The 21,177-nt window shown below is 43.9% G+C and overlaps 1 long non-coding RNA gene and 1 pseudogene across 2 annotated transcripts; one reads left to right on the forward strand and one right to left on the reverse strand.

The window, feature by feature from the left end:
- Nucleotides 1-1,514: 1,514 nt before the first annotated feature.
- LOC145716523 (peptidyl-prolyl cis-trans isomerase A pseudogene) lies at nt 1,515-20,760 on the reverse strand (annotated as a pseudogene). The gene is made up of 4 exons (XR_014139229.1): nt 20,397-20,760; nt 19,579-19,654; nt 15,745-15,978; nt 1,515-2,973 (listed from the first exon to the last, which is right to left on the reverse strand). The product of XR_014139229.1 is annotated as a peptidyl-prolyl cis-trans isomerase A pseudogene (transcript).
- On the forward strand, nt 3,440-5,455 carry LOC145716406 (uncharacterized). The gene is made up of 2 exons (XR_014139040.1): nt 3,440-3,846; nt 5,012-5,455. It is a non-coding gene; the product is annotated as an uncharacterized LOC145716406 (long non-coding RNA).
- Nucleotides 20,761-21,177: the final 417 nt, after the last annotated feature.

The raw sequence follows: 21,177 nt of genomic DNA on the forward strand, positions 1-21,177 counted from the left end.
CGCCTGGGTGGCTCAGTCGTTAAGCGTCTGCCTTCGGCTCAGGTCATGATCCCAGGGTCCTGGGATCGAGTCCCACATCGGGCTCCCTCCTCAGGGGGAAGCCTGCTTCTCCCTCTCCCACTCCCGCTGCTTGTGTTCCTGCTCTCGCTATCTCTGTCTCTGTCAAATAAATAAATAAAATCTTTAAAAAAAAAAAAAAGAAAGAGAGGATTTAAAGAATCATAAAGCCAGGAGCATTTTCTCTGGCTCTGATTAGAATGAAGAGCTTTTTTCCTCCATAGGGGACTTGCTAGAGAAAATCCAACATGTCAGAGCCAAGTCTATTTCTTCATCTATAAAGTAATACGGAGAATAATTGCTGCCGCCCAAACCTACCCATGTGAACTCAGTAGGGATATAAAAACAAGTCCTGCTGTTGAAGTATAACATGTTGAAATAAAGACGGAGATGAGCCTTCCATCTCCTGTCATCTGGCCCTCAGCCTAGGGCCTGTGGAGGGTGGGGGCAGGAGAAGATTCTGAGATCTGGCAGATGGTTAAATAGAGAATGTGCCTATGGGAGCTCAGAATGATTCATCCCAACTTGAATTAAACTAATTTGGAGAATAACCATTTATTGATCATGTACACAGGTCATTACTGTGCTACGAATTTTCCATGCCATTTCTTTACGGAAAGCCACTCTTGTAAGATGGATATTATGATTTCCCATTTTACATTTGAGGAAGCTGAAGCTCAGCAAGGTTATTTGCCAAGGGCACAAAGCTGTTAAGTGGAGCTGGGATACATAATCATAATACTAATAATGCACATGTATGTGCCTGGGTCTTTATGAAGCATGCTGTTTGGACCTTACAACCACCTTATGAGTTAACATACTCCATTATCAGATGGGAAAACCTTTAAGTAAATAGCCCAAGGTCACATAGCTAATAAGAAATGGTGCCAGGCAATTTGCTCCAAAACCACATGCCTGACCACTACCTTTGCTGTCTTTCAGGTCTGTTTGATTTTGCTATTTCGGCTTATCTGCTATCTGCTTCTCCCTCTCCTTCTACTGTTCCCCCTGCTTGTGCTCTGTCAAATAAATAAATAAATAAAATCTTAAAAAATATATAATTAATTAATTAAAAATTGAGATACAGTTCACAACCACAAAATTCGCCCTTTTAAAGTATCGTTTAAAAAAGGGCTTTTGGGGGGCGCCTGGGTGGCTCAGTTGTTGGGCGTCTGTCTTCGGCTCAGGTCATGATCCCAGGGTTCTGGGATCGAGCCCCGCATCGGGCTCCCTGCTCGGCGGGAGGCCTGCTTCTCCCTCTCCCACTCCCCTTGCTTGTGTTCCCTCTCTCGCTGTGTCTCTCTCTCAAATAAAGAAATAAAATCTTAAAAAAAAAAAAAAAAGGGCTTTTGGTACATTCACAAAGTTGTAAAACCATCACCACTATCTAATTCTAGAACATTTTCAATACCCCAAAAGGCAGGCTGTACTCATCAGTAGTCCCCCCCCGCCCTTTTTCCCTCCTCCTGGCCTGCTTCTGGAAAACACTCAGCCACTTTCTGTCTCTGTCGATTTGCCTATTCTGGACACTTTATATAAATGAGCATCATAGAGTATGTGGCTTTTTGCATCTAGCTTCTTTTACTGAGCATAATGTCTTCAAGTTTCATCCATTTTGTAGCATGTAACACTACTTTAGTCCTTTTTATGGTTGAATAATATCCCATTGTATGGAGATACATACACACACACACACATTTTGTTAATCAGTTGATGGACATCTGGGTTGTTTTCACCTTTTGGCTCCTATAAATAATGCTGCTATGAGCTACACCCTTTTGTGTGACACATGTTTTCAATTCTCTTAAGTATATATCTAGAAATAGAATTTCTGGGTCTCACAATTACTCTAATTTTTTTGTTTGTTTTGTTTTTATTTCATAATCATGAACTTTACTCTGCAGTCCAGCTAGACATGAGGGGAGGAAGGAAAATATGGAGCCCAAAGAACTGCAGCGAGGTCACAAATATTTGGAGCAGATGGGGGTGCAGGGGTGCTCTCCTGAGCTACAGAAAGAATGGTCTGGTAGTTAAGATAAAACACAAGTCAAGTTTATTGGATTTGTCCACAGTCAGCAATGGTGATCTTCTTGCTGGTCTTGCCATTCCTGGACCCAAACGAATCCATGCTTCCACAATATTCATGCCCTCTTTCACTTTGCCAAAGACCACAGGCTTGCCATCCAACCACTCAGTGTTGGCAGTGTGGATGAAAAACTGGGAAGCATTTGCATTAGGTCCAGCATTTGCCATGGACAAGACGCCAGACCTGTGTGCTTCAGGATGAAATTCTCATCATTAGATTTGTCCCCATAGATGGACTTGCCACTGGTTCTACTGGCGTGTGAAGTCACCACCCTGGCACAGGAATCCTGAAATAATCCTGGGAAAGCAGGGAGCTTTACAGCCAAATCCTTTCTCCCCAGTGTTCAGAGCACAAAAGTTCTCTGCTGTCTTTGGAACTTTGTCTGCAAATAGCTTGAAGGAGATGCGGACCAAAGGCTCGCTATCCACAATGACGTGGAAGAACATGGCAGGGTTGACTGTGGGTGGACAGTGTAGATGGCTCGGAGTGGCAGCATCTGCAAGGCCCACGTTTAACTTTTTGAGGGAATATTAAGTTGTTTTTCAGAGAGTTCATGCCATTTTACGTTTCTGTGAGCAACCACAGGGGTTTCAATTTCTCTACATCCTTACCAACACGTGTTATTTCTTGTTTATTCTACCCATCCTCATGGGTGTGAAGGGACCGCTCATTGTGGTTTTGATTTGCATTTCCTTGATGATTAGTGATGTTGAGCATCTCTTCATGTGTGTCTTGGCTTTTGTAAATATTCTTTTGCAATGTATATCCAAATCCTTTGCCCATTTTTCAATTGATGAAAACATCATAAAATTTACAAACCTTTAGTTGGACTGACAAAGAGAAAGAAGAAGAAAGTTACTAAAATCAGGACATTACTACCAGTCTTACAGGGAATGCTATGAACAATAGATCAATTGGATCTTATCAATATGCTTCAAAGAACACGATTACAGTGGAAAGACAACCCACAGAATGGGAGAAAATATTTGGAGATCATGTGTCTTGGGAGGCCTGCTCTCCAGGATACAAAAAGAACTTTTACGACTCAATAATAAGGCAAATAATTCAATTGCTCTCGGGGCCCAAGATTCATCCAACTTTGGTCTTACACACAGAATCATGAATATTCACTAAGTAAACTTCTTTTAATTGATTTTTTTCACTGTTTATAACAGCTAAGCCATAGAGGCCTACAACACTGATGTACAGAAGTTTTAGACACTGTGATGTCCTAACTGGGCCATGACCAAGTTACATCTGAATATCAAGCCAAGACATCAAGATTTGGGGCTGGAAAACACATCCTCAACACAATCGCTTGAAGCCACCATCACTCTGGACAAGGAAAAGCACTTCAAGTTCTGCTCCCATGACTGTGAAAGTGAGACCCTGGGGACCAGGGGTAAATTCAGGTTATTTGTCTCTAGTTTGCTAACTCCGTGTTCACACCAGACTCAGAAGTAAACAGCGCAAAGAAAGTGAAAGCAGGGAAACTGCCTCCCGGGGGAGCTGCTGTAGCCTCTTCTCCTCCCAGTCATGGTTTGCCCCCCCAGGAAAGCGCGGTCTAGAGTTGCCGTCTAGGACTCAGGCCCTGGCAGCCCAGCTTCCACCTTCACCACTCCAGAAAGTTTGACAATGATTGATGCCCCCCTGTCCAGAATGATGTCAGTCTTCATCGCACTCTACCTGTTTGAGGGTCTTCAGTGAGCACCTTGGTCCTCATTGCCCAAATCTGCTCCTTCTATCACTCCTGGGCACTCTCTCTCCTAGTTTTGCTTCTACCGCACTGACTCCATCTTCCTTCCCCGGCTCCTCTTCTCCCACCAGCCCCTTGCAAGTGTACCCTAGGTCTCATATTTCATATTTTCTCCCTCTTTACCTCCTCTCCCTTGGTGATTTTCAGCAACTTCCTCCTAGTATCATTCTCTATAATGACCCAGTTTCTGCCTCCAATCTCCACCTGTGAGCTCCACACCTGGAGCCCGAACTGTCCCCGCTGTGGGACACTGACATCAACAGCAATATCTAGCAAGTGTCTTCAGCTCAACATGCCTCCCCAGACCTACTCCTCTTCTTGTCTTCCTTAGTCCTCATATCACCTCGCCTGTAAATGCCAAGTCATTAAATATTCTCTCTCCCCCTTTTTCTGTCCCCATACATCCAGTCCATTGTATTTTTTTTTAATATTTTATTTATTTATTTGTCAGAGAGAACACAAGCAGGGGGAGCAGCAGGTAGAGGGAGAAGCAGGCTCCCCTCTGAGCAGGGAGCCCGATGTGGGGCTGGATCCCAGGACCCTGGGATCATGACCTGAGCCAAAGGCAGACACTTAACCATCTGAGCCACCCAGGCACCCCAGTATCTCAATTTTTTTAAAAAAAGACTTCATTAACCCCATTAGGCTCTTGACCCCACCATTTTCTCCCAATTTATCTTATCAACTCACTGCCTTCCCCATACAGATTGGTTGTTTATGCCTTTAGCTCTAGTATTCCCTCTCTCTGGACCGACATCCTTTTCCCACCTTGTTTGCAAGACTAACTCCTATTCATCCTGCAAAACCACAGGCACTGCTTTCCTGCAGAAAGCCTTCCCGAACACTCCAGAGTTCATTACTTCCTCCTCTGTACCCTCTCTGTCCCTCCTACACCCTTCTAGTATTTATCACACAGCTCTAATTTCTTTGTTTAGGAAATGAGCTCTTTGAGAGCAGGAATTGTATCTTAAAGATCGTTGCCTCTCCGGGCCTAGAACAAATAGTTGAAATTAAGTAAAGGTTTGTTGAATTGTAGTTCAAGTCCAAATTCTATTTCATGCTGCATATCGCATTAGGTAATTGGTTTTTTTGTTTTGTTTTGTTTCAAAAAGCAAGGAAGAGATTGGTCCTTCATCAGACAGTCTTTGGATTTATTGCTACAAAACGATTCCAACTAATTTTTCCCCACGGATTTCAAAAGGACTAAAATACCTCAGCACTGAATCTCAACATTCCTGGCATGCAAAGCACCATCTTACTAAGGGACACTTCTTTCTGGCAGAGCTGTCTCTATGCTGGGCCAGCGGGCATAGGCCTCACAGGTGAAGCTTCTTCATAGAGGCAGTGACCAAAGAAAAATTAATTGCTGCTTTCAGATTGCGCTTGGGTGATCTAGATGACTCTACAGAGCTGCTGCTAACACTCTGGCTCTTGTCAACCGGCCTATGAGAAATGCATTGAAGTTGATCCACACCAGCCCTCCGACCCATGTGTATAGGTCACAGCAAAGATGAATTCTTGCCAAAATAAATGAGTGAAGTGCACGTGCCTACTGAGCTGCATCCAAGATATAGTAATCTTGTTTGAGAAGTCCTCCCCGTTTCTGGATAAAAACAGGGCAAATCTTAAAGATTTTATTTATTTATTTGACAGGGAGAGACAGAGAGAGAGAGGGAACACAAGCCAGGGGAGAGGGAGAGGGAGAAGCAGGCTTCCCTTGGAGCAGGGAGCCCAATGCAGGACTCGATCCCAGGACCCCGGGAGCATGACCTGAGCCGAAGGCAGACGCTTAACGACTGAGCCACCCAGGTGCCCCAAAAAACAGGGCAAATCTTAAAGCCCTGTCTCACTAGTAAGTAGCCGGGCCCCTCCTGAGGTTGCGCACAGAATACCAAACATCACAGATCCCCTCTGTCAGCGTGACCCTCAGCCCCTTTTCCCCTAGCCATTTTGGCCATGAAAACACCAGGCTATTGGGACTTCTCAGCAAATGCAAAACTTACAAAGCTTACAGAGGCTTGGAAACACCGCCTGTCTGCAGGCACTGAGAGAGTAGGTGGGCACTGAGCATAGAGGATAAAACAGGTTTGCGTTTTGAATGAGGGGAAACCACCTTGTACCAAGACACAACAGACTCTGTGGAAGCCTAGTAAAACATCCTCTGGTGAACAGATCTGTGTGACGTGGCAATAGAGGGTGTGTGTGTGTGTGTGTGTGTGTGCATGTGCTCGTGTGCGCTTACACACGTAAGTGGGGTGGAAGGGAGTAGCAGTGTGAAGTGGGGTGAGCAAGATAGGGGAAAAGGAAGTGGGGGTGGGGACGAGAGAGAATGCTCCCGCCATCTTAGGGAGCTGAGCTGACTTCCCGCCATGTCGAGGGGCCGTGCCTGCTGCCCACGGTACTTTATGTCTCCTCCTCCCCACACCTGACCATGTGAAAGGGAGCAAGCGGGCGGAGACAGCCCCAGGCGATCTCTAAAATGGAGGCTGTTGGGCCTGAACTTGCCTCCTCACTACCCTTGAACCAACTGGCAGTCATGGGAAAGCAGAAACAACAAAATGGGTGCACTCCAATGGATTTGACTTGAAATGGAGTCCTCAGCCTATGAGGATCTTACTGTGGTGCAATGTCATCGTTCTCCCTGACAAGCAACAGGGCACTGGGGAACCTGGCAGGCCTGGCTGGCCAACTAGATGCAGTGATTCTCTAGTGAGCAGCCTTAATAGGCTGCCCTTTCAGAGGGACTGATTGCCTCAAGGTGGTGAAGAGCAAGAGAAGCAGACCAGATGAGAGGCCTCTTACAATTTCCTTGAACTCCCAATTTCAGGCTCATTATTACACATGAGAATGTCTAAAAAACCATCTCTGGCAAATCACAAACCCCAAGCCGGGATTATTAAAAATGAGGTTTAGAAAGGAACCAGGTATAGTTAGGGCCAGTATGAGGACCAGGTCCAAGCAACTGGACATAACTTGATAGAAGGCCCATTTATAAGACAAATCTCCCTACCATGAAAACCTTGATTTCTTTTTCTTTTTTTTTTTTTTAAAGATTTATTTAAGAGAAAAAGTGCAGGAGTAGAGGGGAGGGTCAGAGGGAGAGGGAGAAGCAGACTCTCCACTGAGCAAGGAGCTGGATGTGGGACTTGATCCCAGACCCTGGGATCATGACCTGAGCTGAAGGCAGACGCTTAACCAACTGAGCCACCCAGGCCCCCCCAACACTCTGACTTCTCTGTCCAGGTCATAAAAATGCCATGTACTTAAAAAAAAAAAAAAAAAGAAAGAAAGTAAGTCGTGCTCTTCAACCTTGTCCTTTTGGAAACGTAGTCACCATGCTGTGAGGAGGTCCATGCAGAGGACCACGTGGAGAAGAACGGAGGCCCACGGCTCACAGCGAGGAGCCAGCCCAAATGTGCCAGCCATGTGAGTGAGCCATACTGAAACAGGACCCTCTGGCCCCAGCTGAACTTCCCTCGATGACTCTTCTCATGAAACAGAAACTAACTGTCCCCACTCAGCCCTGACAAAATTATAGATCTGTGAGCAAGGTAAATTTTTATTGCTGTTTTAAGACACCAAGTTTGGGGATGGTGCGTTATACAGCAATAGATAATGGATACACAGCTTCATCACTACCATGAGGGAGACTCAGTGCCTTTTTAACCTCTCCCTGGCATCCAGCTGCTTTTCTCTCTCTGGGCTTCAGCTTTAGGTCCTGCCAAGGAAAGTTCTGCATGATTCAGTTAATCACTATCTTCCCTGCTTGCCCTTCTGTAGATAAACTGGCTTTCCCTGGGCAGCTTTCTGCCCCTGGCCCAGCTGTGGTCAGCTGGAAAGGTCACTAGGTAGGAGACCTGAAGAAGAGAACCATAGGAATGGCTGGCATTCGAAGGCCTATCCTAGGCAGTTTAGGTCCTGCTTAATATACATGTTTAGATACTGTTTTTTTTTTCTCATTTAACTTTACTACAAGTCTTTGCAATGTTAATAAACACTTCATGAACACAGTTTTTAAAAACTACTTTATAGATTACTTCATAGATACATCATAATCCATTGAATCATTACCTTGGTGAACATTTAAGCTGTTTTTAGCAATTTTCTTTTTCTTTTCTTCTTCTTTTTTTCTTTTTTACTGTTCTAAGCAATGGTGCAGTGAACATTTTTTCATATAAAGCTTTGTCTCCCTAATAAAAATATTTCTCTAAGAATGAAAGTGTAGCATCAAAAGGATGAGCATTTTTCGAGCCTCTTAAAATGTCCTGCCAAATTATGTCTAGAAAGTTCATATCCATTTATCTGCCTGCTAATGGTGTATAATATAAACTATATATACCACATCCTGGCCAGCAGTGAGATTTAACATTGTTAAAAAACAAAACAAAACAAAACATTGTTATTTCAGTGCTTTGAAAATGGCATCCAGTCTTAACTTTGATCTGCATTTCTATCATTAATGAGGTTGAACATTTTTTTTCAAATGTGTATGTATCTCTTATATTTCCTTTTTAGTGAGCTGTCAATATATATACATGGAGTTTTCTTCTATGGGACCTAGGAATGTTAATATAAGAGGAAGTTTCATTTAAACATATTTGCCCCCAAGATTTTGTCTCTTCTCGTCCTTCTGTGTTGCTCCTCATTCTTCTTTTCCTTAATGTTTCATTGTGGTGTTTTTAACTATGATCTTTCTTGTTTTAGTTTTCTGTAGCCCATCTTTAGAGATTCTAAGAAGAAACATTTTGTTCAAACTAGTTGGAATTTAGAGATTTCAGTTTAAAACTTTAAGCATCAGCAAAGTGAAATCTCAGCATTCAGATGTGCCTGTCTCTCCTTGGATTGCATAATCAAATCCAACACTGTGTCAGTTTTGATTATTTCAGGTTACATGTACATAAGAGTCCAAGATTTTATTTATTATTTTTTCTTTCCTTTTGTATTGGTCAGGGTTGTCTAGAGAAACAGAACCAATAACAGGTATCTTCCTACCTTCCTTCCGTCCGTCCTTCCTTCCTTCCGTCCTTCCTTCCTTCCTTCCGTCCTTCCTTCCTTCCTTCCTTCCTCTCTCTTTCTCTCTCATCTACCTACCTACCTACTTATCTGTTGAGAGATTTATCATAAGGATTTGGCTCACATGATTATGGAGACTGAAAAGTCCCAAGATCTGCATTTGGCAAGCTGGAGACTCAGGGCTGCTGATGGTAGTTCCAGTCCAAGTCTGAAGGCCTGAGAACCAGAAGAGCTAATGCCGTAGTTCCAGCCTGAAAGCCAGTAGGCTTCAAGAGCCAGGAAAAGCCAATGTTTCCTTTTGAGTCCAAAGGCAGCAAAAGACCAACGTCCCAGCTCAAAGTCAGTTAGATCAAGCGTAGTTAGGCAGGAAGAGTTTCCTCTTACTTGGGGGAGGGTCAGCCTTTTTGTTCTAGTCAGTCCTTCAACTGATTGGATGAGGCCTACCCACATTAGGGAGGGCCATCTGCTTTATTCAGTCTACTGATTTAAATGTTAATCTCATCCAGAAACACCCTCAAAGGCACATGGAGAATAACATTTGACCAAATCCTTGGGCACCCCAAGGCCTAGTCAAGTTGACACATAAAGTTAGCTATCATACCTTTAAAAAAAAACCCAGTAAGATAGCTATTATCAAAAAAGGAAGAAGGAGGAAAAGGAGAAGGAGGAGGAGGGGGAGAAAGAAAATAGTAATCTGTCTTTGAAGAGAGATCGCTGGAGGGAATGCAAAGTGGCGCAGCTGTGGGCTCAATAATACTGTGGTTCCTCAAAAAGTTAAACACAGAATGACCATAGGATCCAGCAATCCCACTTGTGGGTGTATACCCAAAAGAATTGAACGCAGGGACTCAAACAGATACTCGCATACCCATATTCATAGCAGCACTATTCTCAATAGCTAGAAAGTGAAAACAAGCCAAGTGTCCATCAACAGATGAATTAAGTTTATTTTATTTTAATATTTTATGAAATCTCTACACCCAAATGGGGGGCTCGAACTCACCACCTGGAGATAAAGAGTTGTATGCTCTACTGACTGAACCAGCCAGGCGCCCCAACAGATGGATGAATTTTTTAAAAGTCCTAAAAAGGAATGAAATTCTGATACATGCTACACCACAGATGAACATTAGAAATATGCTAAGCGAAATAAGCCAGACACAAAAGGGTAAATACTTAACCTCTCTGTGACCCAGTTTCTTCAATGGTAAGTTAGGGATGATAATAGCACTAGTACCTTCCTCATAGGGTGGTTGTTGTAGTTGAATGCCTGTTAGGGACCTGGGATATGTGTTTGCTACTATTGTTGTTGCCATAATTATTCATTTAAGTAAGTAATTGAGGAAAGGACTCCTGCTTCCTAGTGCTGATAATAAATGACATTAATAATGGCTAGCACTTAATGAACACTTACCATGTTCCAGACACCGTGCTAGGTTGGAATTATTACCCCCATTTCACAGCTGGCAAAACTGAGGCTTAGAGAGATTACAAAACTAGGCCAAGTTCACACTACTAATAAGTGGGGGGTTAGGATTTGAGGTCTACATTACATTGATAACTCGACAAGCAGAACTGTCTCTTAACATCACTTAACAGAACACAGGTTAAATGACCCAAACTATCTTCCCCCGTCCTACTGCTGTTTCCTCTCTGTATTTCCCCACAGAGTTTCTCAATGGCATTTTTCTATAATTAGCATTGGCAATCAAACAACTCACTGCTTTTTTTCAAACTGGAAAAATACCGTTAGTTCTCATAATGATTTTTAAGATCTTTGCTCTCAACCCATATGATGGTTAATTTTATGTGTCAACTTGACTGAGCTAAGGGATGCCCAGATAGCTGGTAAAACATGATTTCCCCATGTGTCTATGAGGGTGTTTCTGGAAGAGATTAGTATTTGAATCAGTAGACTGAGTAAAGAAGATTGCCATCACCATGCCGGTGGGCGTTCTCCAACCCACTGAGGAACCGAATTGGACAGAAAAGTCAAGGAAGGGAGGATCTGCTGTCTTTGTTCGAGCTGGGACATCCATCTTCCCCTGCCCTGGCATATCAGTGCTCCTGGTTCTCGAGCTTTCAGACCTGGACTGAGTTATACCACTATCTTTCCTGGTTCTCCAGCTTGCAGACGCAGATTGTGGGACTTCTCAGCCTTCATATTCACTAATTCTTAGAATAGGTTCCCTCATATATATCCTATTGATTCTGTTTCTCTGGAGAATCCTGACTCAACCAGCCCAGTACCACAAGCACACCAAAAAATCTCAAAAAAGCCCAAAGCACAAAACTTTGAGATCAAACTGTAAAGCAAACTCTTTGGTGTTAGAAACTTTGGTTACATCATCAAAGACTGGTGTTTTCCAATGAAAACACACCTTCTAGAAATCTTGTAACAAGATTATTTAATATTTAAGGGTATTTTATTTTTAATTAAAAAAAATGGCTAAAAGCCAGGCTGTGGAGTATGATAAGGAAGTGAGATGAATACTTTATCAGTACCATTTCCTATCCATTCAGCAGGACACAACTGGGAACATCAACACCATCAAGTGGTGCAGATGTTTCCAGAGAGCTCAGTTGTGGCGGAAAGCGCTGCTGGACTCACAGTCATAATTCATTCATAATTCATAATCTACCATGTCTTCTATGTGAAGCCCAGTGACAGATGTCATAAATCCTACCACAGTCATGATCCACTCCAGGGGATCTGAGGGTGACAGTTGGTTCCAGGGCATGAGAGAACCTGATGCGTTGGACATCTGTTGCAGGGAGAGTAAGTGACTACACAGGGAAAGCCATCTTAGAGGGATTTCCTTGTTCATAGTTTTTAGAGACATATGCTGAGTGGCATTTACTGCTCATTAGCCCGGATACCTCTGAGAGAGTCTGCCTAAGCTACTATAAATCTCATATTCAAGCAGCATGCTGATGGCTATGTATATTCATGAGGACAAGGAAAAATCTCGTATGTGTTTCTGAAGGGAGACATCAGCAAAAAACCAGGGAGTTCAAAACGTAGCTCCACGTCAACTAGAGCCCGGCTAACGAGCATGCCACATGCACACCGCCCTTCTTGAGCCCTTGGCAGACATCGGTAATCAGTCACTGGAGATGATCACTGCCGAGACCATGATCTCCAGGAGCCACTCCTTCTGCTTCAGCCATGACTCTCCTAAAGAGATTGACAGCCCGGTTAGCAGGGGACAGCGAGCTAAGTATTTTTAACTGCATTCCCTGCTCCTCCTCTTCCTCCTCCCGCCACCTTGCCGCAGGTTCTAGCTCTCCTTTCTCAAGGCACCCTTTATGCCCCTCACTCTTGGTGACCCTCCATGGTCACAACTTTCCCAAGAGGCATTAGCACAGTTGTGGAGACATTTAGTATATTTAACAACTGGTTTGGCTCAGGTGCTGGTCAACCAAAAGGGCTCCCTGCCCATAAACAACCATTAGGACAGCCCTACACATGGTACGCATCACCTTGGAGAAGCATGGCAGGCAGCCAGAGCGTTGGCATTTTCAAGCAGCTTTTGAAAGATATGCTGACTTGTATACTCGATAAAAACAGAACTGTCTGGAAATTCCAAAGGACTTTTGAATTGGTGTGACTGCTTAGTCCAGATTTATGGCCTTCATGCTGATTGGGCCCAGCACATTCCTTGTCCTTATGAAGGGTATGCGTGAGGGCGTCCTCTTCTTGGATCTTTAGCATTCCTTGGTTACCACCCCTCCCCCACCTCAGCCCTCCATAATTCTCCCCACAGCCAAGGATTCTTCTCTTTGGCCCATTTTTTATGTTGAAACATGCCCAGAAAATGAGGTGTTTTGTGGAGGTTCGTGTAGTCCCCTCTCAGCATTTAAGGAAAAGAGGTGCTGTCCTTCATCTCTGTCAGTTGAGAAGAAAAATAATAAAGAAGAAACCTCCATCTAGTAAGTGAATAATTATAACCCCCTTGGATGAGATGTACCTTAGAACTGTTTCTCAATGTGTGTTCCTTGAATCTTTTGCCTGTACTCAGTCCCCTGGTTTGTTCGTTAAAATGTTGGTTCCAGGACCCCACTTCAGATCTACTGAATGAGAACCTTCAGGCAGGAGGGCCAGGACTCTACATTTTAAACTAAGGTTTGCAGACCTGAGGCTTAGAGATTTTTGGTCATTCAGCCCAAAGACTTGGCCTTTTCTTGAACTGATTTCTTCACAATGAAGTCTTTAAAATTCAGAACATTTGCCTTTGTCATCTTCATAGTAGAATTTAACCATGGATAAAATAAGGTATCAGATATCGAGATCAACACTGGCCCATGTATCACTGAATACAAGGCCAATTGCTGGTTATGACCCTGGAGGGCAAATGAATCATTTGTCTTTAATGTCATGAAATCCAGCCTACATTGGTAATTCTTATGGATAGAGGGAGAATCAAGGATAGATGGTACCGAAGAAAAGATAGTCCAGAATGCACATAGTGCTGGAGTACACTCAAGACCACACTGTGACTTGGGCACTTGTTCTTACCCGGTGCTTGGCCTTGGGACCCCTTTAGACTCTGTCACACACTCCACAGACAGGAAATAGCCTTCAATTGACATCCAAAGTATATCCACCCAAAACAGACTCCTAACTACAGAGAACAAACTAACAGCAGAGGGGAGGTGGGTGAGGGGATAAGTGAAATAGGTGAAGGGGATTAAGGGTACACTTATCTTCTTTTTTTTTTTAAGATTTTATTTATTTGAGAAAGAGTGAGCACAAGTGGGGGTGGGGGAGAAGGGCAGAGGGAGAGGGAGAAGCATACTCCCTGCTGAGCAAGGAGCTGGACTTGGCTCCATCCCAGGACCCTGGGATCATGACCTGAGCCAAAGGCAGACACTTAACGGATGAGCCACCCAGGCGCTCCAAGAGTACACTTACCTTGATGAGCACTATACTCTGATGAGTACAGAATTGTTGGATCACTATATTGTACACCTGAAACTAATATAACATTGCACATTAACTATACTGCAATTAAGAACAAGCATATTCTAGATTAAAATATGTATCTTGTGGTTTTATTTTGGGAATTAAGCTAGTGAGGTGAAAAGACAATGGACTTTGGGCTCAGACGAACTAAGTTCAAATTCAGATTTTGCTGGTTAACAACTTGGGACCCTGATCAAGGGACTTGCCTTCTCTGAGCTTCAGATGTCACCTATTTTAAATGGGCACAATACTTCCTCATAGAGTTACTAAGAAGATTTAATGCAATAATGGAAATGGAAGCACCAAACGCAGTTCCTGACACACAGTTTACGTTCAGTAAATGCTACTGTCCTTCCACTGAAGAAGCTAGGTAAATTTCCAAAGCTTAGCATTATCTCTGCTAGCCAAAGTAAGTTAATCATTGATGGACAAGACCAGGTCACAGAAGATCCAAGAAACAGTAACAGGGTTGTCCTTCAGCTCAGTTTTTCTAAGCAGACTTTGGAATCTATGGGTGAGTACATTTTATGGATGTTAAAAACACCAATTTAATGCAAAAAATAAGAAGGAAATTACCTCCCAATAAAGAACAGCTGGCAATAATATACGCACTCACCCTCGCACACAGACGCATACAATAGGCTCATCCGTATTGTTCTCATTGGCTGTAGGTCAGACCCAATGGGACTTGGTTCTTTGGGGAGCCACCATTCCAGAAGTAACACCAAATCTGTCTTCTCATGACACAGCACTCCGTGAGTTAGCACCTCACTCTAGAAATCCTCTGTGGCACCCAGTAACAGAAGTGCCACAAATCCCTGGCAAGCCAATGTCATTGTGCTGCCCTGAGGTCAGACCTCTCCACGGAATCGGCATGACCACAGCGACGAATTCCAACAGCCTTTGCCAGATTTCTTGGGACATAAGTAGAGACAGGCACTCTTTCCATTTCACATGTGAAAAAGCTAAGACATAAAGGGGTTCCATGATTTTTCGAATTCACATTGATTTGGTGGTGAAAACAGGACGCAAAACCATATTTTAAAGCTGGAACAAATGTCCAAAGATCTGAGGGCGATCCCTCAGTCCTATCCATTCCACAGGCAGGACAAATTGAACAAGTGGGGCAGTTGTAAATCTGCCAGCATCAATCTGGGCAGCAAAAATGGCACTAATGCCTTTTTGTATCCCCCAAAATATGTGTACTCTATAAGCCAATTGTTGAAAGAAAAGTTCACATGTGAGTGATTTTTTTAGTTATAAGCATGAATATTTATTTAGAGAATATAACAAATTTTTAAGAGCTGACAAAATCACAAACATCACAAAATTTTAAAAAATATTCTATGTGTATTATTTAATACTTGACATACTTCTATACTCCTTTTTTTTTTTTTTTTTTTACAAGGGAGGGGTTTGGGCATTACTGCTTTCAGAAGAGTTGCATTTAAATTAAGGTATTCCTGTGTCCATTGAGGAGTGACATGGGGGAAGGGAGGAAATTTGTCTATAGAGGAAGAAAACCAAGGCCCAGAGAGGCACAGTGACTTGCGGGGTCGGGAGCAAAACTTCTGGTCCTCATTCTGCTAATAGTTTGCCATAAGATGGGAGAAAGTCTTGATCTGATGTTCCTACCATTGTGCTTCATATTCTAAGGGCTAGAGTCACCAATCTGTTTGACCAAACGAAAAGTAAAATGCTTTGGATTTATGTAAAGAAAGGTTTCACAGTGAGTCAAGGTCTTTCTGTTGACAAATAGTTGCAGGCTAAGCTGGTACATTTCAGAGTGATGATATTTGCTCTGCTGGTGTCTGTTCAGCAAGGGCCAGGTGAGCGCCGCAGATAGACATGAGAGGCAAGTCTTACCTGTTCAAAAATGTCTCTCCCCCATCAGCATGTGCCAGGGCCCAGAAATTTCCACCCTTTGTCTCATCTTTGGGTTAAGACAGAGCTTTCACTCATTTGCTCGTCCCTGCACTGAAGCCCCGTGTGGGCCGGGCACTGGGTCTTTGGCGGTGCAGCACTCTCATGGAGTTTATCATCGACTGGGGGAGATGGACAGGAAAGGCTTACAAACTGGTTGTCCTCGGTGGGAATGATCTAAGAAGGAAAAGAGGAGAGCAAAAGCTCAGCTGGGGAAGAGGGACTCTGAAGTGAGCCCGAAGGGTGGGAAGGAGTTAACTGAGGGCTGAGTGCAGGAGGAGCTCTTCTGGGCCATGGCAGCAGCACTGGCCATAGGCCAAGGCCCGGGGCAGTTGAGAGCTTGGTGAGTTCCAGGAATTGTCCTTGAGGCTAAAGCAAAGCATGGGAGAGACCAAGTTGTAGGAACTGAACTGGAAACTAGCAGGGTCTGGGATCTTCATAATTAAAGACTGTTGCCTTGCAGGTCACAAATGAAGCCACTGGATAAGTTGGGGTGAATGAATGTATCAGGTTGACTAGCTCAGTGGGGGAGTGACAAAGGACAGTCGGATCTGATGAAAGCCAGAGAAGGTCTGCTCTGGGAGGGACCCTCCGGAAGGAGCTCCATCCCACCATGTAGGCCAAGGCATTGGGTAGAGATGGCTACAACAGGGGGCAGGAAGACTGATGGGGTGTCAGACCTCACCCAACGGCACAGCTGAGTCACTCCCTGGCCCGTGGGCCTTGCTAAGGCTGCCTAATCCACCATGCACCTCCATCAGACCTGGCTCTGAAGCTGAATGATAGCCACGGCGTCTTGGAGCTAAAAGGACAAGGGTGATGGTGTAATTCAGGTCGTTCATTTTACAGGTTACAATTCTACAGCCCAATTCAGTCAAAGTGAAAGCCCAGAGCAGGTGGTGAAATCCGAGGGCAGCTTTCTGGCTCTCACACCCTGTGCTGCCCCATCAGCCTTAATGTTGTTCCTGAGCTTCTCCATGTCGTCGGGATCAGCTCTCGGTGGAACTGGGTCATATACAGTCAGAGGGTAGGGGCCCAAGACATACTTGTTGGAATAAATTACTTCTCTGCATCAGAGCTTCCTGTAGTTTCTTTTCTAGTTGACACAGATTGAAGCACTAAAGCAGACAACCTCAGCCCCGCACTCCTGTGAACTGGTGATTCATCAACAGTCTTCCGAAGAATTGCTGGTTTGCCAGTTAAAAACAATATTCTGGGTAGAGAATACTTATGGCAATGAAGTACACAAAATGCATCATTTGCCCATCAGAGAAGTTGAGTAAAATCTAAAATAGGTTTCTTTTTGAACTGATAAACTAAATGTATTGAGATCGACAGCATGTTCGTTTAAGGAGTAGAATAGTTGGAGGTAGATGAAGGGGCAAATAAGAGATTATTCCACACCCAGGAGAGATTATGTTGAAGAAAAACCTAACGTTAGAATTTTTAACGTTGGGATGCCTGGGTGGCTCAGTCGGTTAAGTGTCCTGGGGTCCTGGGATCGAGTGCCGCATCGGGCTCCTTGCTCAGCAGAGAGCCTGCTTCTCCCTCTCCCTCTGCCTGCCGCTCTCCCTGCTTGTGTTCTCTCTCTCTCTGTGTGTCAAATAAATAAATAAAATCTTAAAAAAAAAAAAAAGAATTTTTAATGTCAGGGATGCCTGGGTGGCTCAATCAGTTGAACGTCCAACTCCTGGTTTTGGCTCAGGTCGTGATCCCAGAGTCGTGGGATTGAGCCCCGCGTCCAGCTCCGGGGTCTGCTGGAGATTCTCTCTCTCCCTCTCCCTCTGCCCCTCCCCCCAGAATAAATAAATAAATAAATCTTTTTAAAAAAGAATTTTTAATGTCAAAACAAAGGAGATGATCAATAACAACAGGATGGCAAGAATTAGTAAAATTAAAATTTTGGGCTCTGAATGTATCTTTTAGAATTATAAAGAACACCAGAAGGAGAAGGCATAAAAAGCATTTGCCTGAGAATATATGAATATACAGTGTGTGTGTGTGTGTGTGTGTGTGTGTGTGTGTGCGTGTACTCATGCTGCCAATACACGAGCGCAGTGCCGTTTCCATGGCAACGGGGGGAAAAGTATGCCTTGCCAGGAAGCAATCTTCTTAGATTCAGACACACTTAGAAAGATCCATGTACTGAAAGCTGTGAAGGAGATATTTTGAAACCAAAAGAAACATTATGCTAATATTCTTTGAGATAACCCCCAGGAGGTCAGGCTAGCATCCCTGCCTCCCCAGCCATTGTCGTGTGCTGGACCTGTCTGCCACCTCCAGCAGAATTTGGGATACATTTTTAAACACATGGCTCTCCGTTTCCCCAAATCCAGCTTAGCTACAACGTCAATCATTGCTACCATCTACTGTATCCCTTTTGAGTTTCTCAAACCTGGCTGTGGGATAGGACAAAGATCTTACAGTCATTGTTGCTGAGAACAAACTCATAGGTTCCTCTCTTATTAAAGGTTTATCACTAATTCCTCTGTGTGTTGTGTATAGTAATAGGGAGAGGGATACAAAGAATCATTACGGAGGTTTTGTGGGGTTTTTTTAATCTCTTTTGTTTTTTAAGATTTTATTTATTTATTTATTTGAGAGAGAGAGAGCATGAGTGGGGTGAGGGGCAGAGGGAGAAGCAGGCTTCCTGACAAGCAGGGAGCCCTACCCGAGGCTCTATCCTGGGACTCTGGGATCATGACCTGAGCCAAAGGCAGATGCTCAACCAACTGAGCCACCCAGGTGCCCTGGTCATGGAGTTTTTAAAAATGTGAGAAATTTGGCTGTATATCCAAAGTTCTTATAGCCATAGTCCTTGGTCTGGAATGTCTGACTTCCTTTCGAGACGGTTAAAAAGTAAGGGAACCTTAGTTTTTAGCCCTCCATTTTTATTCTTGGACATAGGGTTCGCACATTTTCTTTTTCTCGTGATCTCACCTTTGAGTGTAGACAAAGTCCAATATAAGAAAAAATGTCCGTTTGCCTTAAGTGAGCAAGCTGATGTCTGAGGCTCTGCCCAGCCAGAGGTGAGCTCTTAGCTTTCCCTCACAGAGGATTTCTAGCAGTGGCTCCTTACTGAACTTTTTTTTTTTCTGATTAATTCTCACAAAGAATAATCATGTTGTTTACTTATTTCATTTTCTTGTCTGTTGGTGGCTAGAACTTCCAAAAATAGTGATCCTGATTAATAAGAATGCTCTGAATACTTAAACATATTTGGAAGAGAATATGTTTAGACATTTATCCACAGTAGTTTCCTGATGGGAAACCTGAATCATGCTTTCTTAACCCACAGTCTGATATTGGTTGTACAGTTCGCCCCCTGGCAAAGCAGGAACATATGGATCTTCCAGGCTAGTTCCTGATGCTCAGAATTGAATCTAGCATCAGAGCTCACTTTCTGGAGTGAGCTCCACTAAGAGTAATATTCCCTTAATAGGAGACCATTAAAGCATATAGTTGAGCAGAAAGCAAGATCTTCATTCAGCTGTGACTGTTAAAGATGGTGTGCACCTCAATAAAGAACAACATCAGGCTGAATTAAAAGACCGATCGCTGGGTACACAAAGGTGAATGAGACAGCAGCGTGCCGACACAGAGGAGTCAACCAGAAAATATTGCCGGTGCCCATCCCCCCACCCCTACTCACTCGTGACACAGAGATCAAGTGATGATCCAATCTGTGTTAACAGCAAAACACTTCCTCTGCCACATTCACAGGGGATAAAAACACCAAGCTGTGGATGACTGCCTTCCTCACTACGTACAACTCACCTTCCTCTCATGAGATAGGGATGTTCGGTCCATCTGGCCACTTTTGTTTTCCAAATTAGAACCTTAGCGATGAAACCTATAAGAAAAGAAACCCAACCTCCTTTGAATTCTCAAAATCACAAGATGTTCTTGTCCTAGGGATCAGGAGCAGTTCAATAATACGTGCATTCTTTTGCTTCCTATTCTCCTTTTATTTGCATTTCCCAGTGGATTAAAATAGCTAAGAGTTCAGCTTGGGAAACAAAGGAGTGATGGTTCCTAAAATACCGTCACTCTTTCTATGACTGCACTCACGGCACCATCACGAGGAGAAAGTCATAAATGACGTGGTTTTGCTAGCCAGGCTTGCTAATTTGCATGAACACATTGACTTCAATGATATAAAGAATAAAAACAAAGACTTTATTATGTTCTCTAGTTTTACCATTTGGCACTTTCTGTTGGGTCATTATGAGTATAGTTCATTCCTAGCTGGCTCTGTCGCTCAGTGTTTTTTGTTTTTTTTCAAATATTTTATTTATTTATTTGTCAGAGATAGAGAGCGAGAGCAAGCACACAAGGAGGGGGAGCAGCAGGTGATGTGGGGCTCGATCCCAGGACCCTGGGATCATGAACTGGGCTGAAGGCAGATGCTTAACGACTGAGCCACCCAGGCACCCCAAGTTGCTCAGTGTTTTTAAGTTACCACTCAGGATCCCTATGTTCTATTCCTCTTTTATGAAAACAACTCTCTTCTCACCAGGTTTCAGCTGGTCTAACAACTTGGTAGCCCTGCAGTGGGGCTCCCTGTTCAACCCACATGCAGAATCAGACCTCACCATCGCGGGCCGAATCAGCATTCCCTCTTATCTGGATCACTGCAGTAGCCTCCTGGCTGGCCTCCCTGCCTCCACCCTTGCCCCCGTAGAGTCCATTCTCAAACAGCAACCAGGGTGGTCCAGAAGTCAGAACAGGTTGTTCTTCTGCTCAGAGCTTAGCAGAGCTTTCCATTTCACTCAGAGCGAAAGTCAGTCTGTACGATAGCTTGGGAGGCCCGCCATGGCCTGGTTCCTCATTATACTGGGACACATCTCCTTTTGCTTTCCTCTGTGCTCAGTGTTGTGGCTTCTTGCTGCCTTCTTGCTGTTCGTTGAACACACCACATGTTTCCTGTTCCCTCCACCTGAATTGCTCTTCCTTATGTGAGGGCATGATTACTTCCCTCACTTTCGTCAGTGTTTATACTTGAATGTCACCTTCTCCAGGACACCTCCCCCACCACCTTATTTACAAGTATATCCTGTCTCTTTACCCCCACTCCAGCATTCCTGGTCCCCTTTCCTGTGCCCTGAAGTTTCTTTTTTTTCCCATAGAGCTTATCACTTTTAATATATCACATTATCTCCTCGAACATATCTTGTTTAGTGTCTGCCTGCCCCACCAGGATATAAGCTCCGGGAAGGCAGAGAACTCTGTTCAGTGATGTGCCCCAAGCACAAAAAAGTTGCCTGGCACACAGTAGGAACTCAGGAAATCTCTGTTGAATAGTGTCTAGAGCTATTTTTGACACACAGTAGGCCCTTAATGCTTGTGGAAGCTTGCTCCCTGGGAGAGGAACAG

This window comes from Leptonychotes weddellii, chromosome 12 (genome assembly GCF_054177405.1).
Source record: "Leptonychotes weddellii isolate Sample4059 chromosome 12, ASM5417740v2, whole genome shotgun sequence".
NCBI classification, from domain to species: Eukaryota; Metazoa; Chordata; class Mammalia; order Carnivora; family Phocidae; genus Leptonychotes; species Leptonychotes weddellii.